The sequence below is a fragment of the Cornus florida genome, unplaced genomic scaffold (assembly GCF_030987335.1).
Source record: "Cornus florida cultivar Cherokee Brave unplaced genomic scaffold, ASM3098733v1 CherokeeBrave_3.0.0_Hap2_Chr05, whole genome shotgun sequence".
NCBI classification, from domain to species: Eukaryota; Viridiplantae; Streptophyta; class Magnoliopsida; order Cornales; family Cornaceae; genus Cornus; species Cornus florida.
Window position 1 is genome coordinate 37929966 of NW_026775575.1, and position 2376 is coordinate 37932341.

Below are 2376 nucleotides of genomic sequence, written 5' to 3' on the forward strand. Positions count from 1 at the left end.
ACCGGCTCTAACCCTTGTAGAGCCGGCTCTACACCCTTGTAGAGCCGGCTCTTCTTCCCCCAGAGCCGGCTCCCTCTTTTGGTGAGCCGGCTCTCCTCCTTTGAGAGCCGTATCCCCTATTCTGATCATCTTCTTCGTCTCTGGCGAAGTCCAGAACCTCTGTTCAGTTTTTATAACTTAATTTAGGGTTTAATTGTCCTAGAATTAATTATAAGAATGTCTCCAATCTCATATACACAAAGGTTAAGCAAGATTAAAATTCATGCAAACAGATTCTTAAGCAAGAATAACTTCCAACACAAAAACCAGATTTATGCAACGATTTAAAAAAATTGATTCAATCATGCTTACAAGATTAATATTAACTTTAATTTAATCTGTTTTAGTACTTGATTCATCCCTGGAGTCTAACTAGGCATGCACAGAACACGAACTAAAGGGAAAGAGAAGGACAGAACTTGCCTTTGAGTTTCAGACTTTGAAACTCTAAACCACCGTCTCTGAGGTTTTCCGACCACCTTCTAAATTATCGTTTTACTCCTCTGCTACTCTTGGTTAAACCCAGAAGAAAACCCTTGTTCCCTTCTTCTTGAACTTCTCTGTAGATCACTCAAGTTTTCTCTGTTTCTCTGTCTCTCACTCTCTATATCTAGGTACGTGAACAGAGTTGTACGTACTTCCCAAAACCCTAAACCCACATTATGATATATTTATAGGCCCAAAACAATAACCCTAATCCGTGTAAAAATTAGAGACTAAGCCCTAATTCCAACATTAATCGGCCCATGAAACTACCTAAGTTGAAACAGACGGCGGCTATGATAAAACCTAAACCCTACGTTACGATAACTCAATTATAAATAATTAAACAATTACCATTTAATACAATAATTAACCAATTAATATAAAACGCAATTAATCAAATAACTCACGAAATAACAATTAATTTAATTTAAAGAAAAATACAATTTAAACAATTAATTTAATTTAAAGAAAAATACAATTTAAACAATTAATTAAATAAAAATACTATTTAAACAATTTATTAAATTCCAGGACTGTCCCTTTCTTGATTATCCCACATTTAATGGAAAACCAATTCTAAAATCTAGGGCATATGGATAATCTAGGTGAGTATCACCCTCTTAATGGGCATCCACCTCAAGGTGTGCATCCACCCTTGAGAATTCCACATCTTAATGTGTTTCCACAACCCAATCAAATGTAACAACCTCTAATAATACAAATCCATCCTCAAGATCATATAGTTTATCCCCTAAATCCTAAATTATCTCTTCGAGATCACTACACTCCAAATGAATACAATGCACCAACATGCATCAGGTTGCCAAACTTTCGGGCAACTCATTATAAAATCAAGCCCGCAACTATCCTAATGTGCCCCATTTTCTATGGGGTGAGCAATGAAGAACCACATAAACATTTGGATGAGTTTTTGGAAGTTTGTTCAGCCGTGAAAATCACGGACCTTCCGGAAGAAGTCTTAAAAATGAAGCTTTTCCCTTTCACTCTTCGGGAAAAGGCTAAATATTGGTTCAATAACTTGAGGGCAAATTCAATCACATCTTGGGCTCAATTACAATATGAATTCCTAAAAAAATTTTACCCCCCAAGTAGAACCGATGCTATGAGAACTTCTATCCGTGAATTCTCCCAAAATGAGGGAGAACCTTTACATGAAGCATGGGAGTGTTTGAACGATTTGCTACGGAAGTGTCCACATCACGACATTCCTAAGTGGCAATTAGTTCGCTGCTTCTATGAAAGCTTATCCGATACCAAAAAAAGTATGGTTGATGCTTCATGTGGAGGAGCCTATTTGGATAAAAATGAAGACGATGTGTGGCATCTTTTTTATCGCATGAGCGAAATTTCAGTTCATCGTTCTTCATTGTCCCGATTTGGCCAAAATTTGAATGAAGGAGGGAAGAAAGCCTCCAGTCTTTCTCAAGTGGAGAGTTCCATGGAAATTGCCGCCGAAGTCAAAAATCTTACTCAAAGGTTTGATAAATTTCTTTCGAGCCAAAACCTGGCAATTCAATCATCCAACTCTTTCCATTCTCAAGGTGTGATGTGCATGACTTACTTTAGTTATACTCACAATACTTTCAATTGTCCTCTTGGACAAGTTTTTCCGAGTAAGTATCAAGAACAAGTCAATGCTATTTTCATTCATCCGGGAAGTAATCCAAATTCTAACTCCTACAATTCCGGATGGAGTGATCCTCACTTCTCTTGGAGAAATCAAGGAGGAGGTATCATCCTCCTCTTCATAAAAATTCTCAAGAAAAGTATGTACCGCCCAACCTCCGGAATGCAAAGTCTCAAGTATACCATTCTCCATCTTATCCTCTT

General features: G+C 37.3%; 1 non-coding gene across 1 annotated transcript; it reads right to left on the bottom strand.

Annotated features, from left to right (window-relative positions):
• Nucleotides 1–1643: 1643 nt before the first annotated feature.
• Nucleotides 1644–1752, bottom strand: LOC132310886 (small nucleolar RNA R71). Its single transcript, XR_009482735.1, has one exon. It is a non-coding gene; the product is annotated as a small nucleolar RNA R71 (small nucleolar RNA).
• Between the last annotated feature and the right edge of the window lie 624 nt (nt 1753–2376).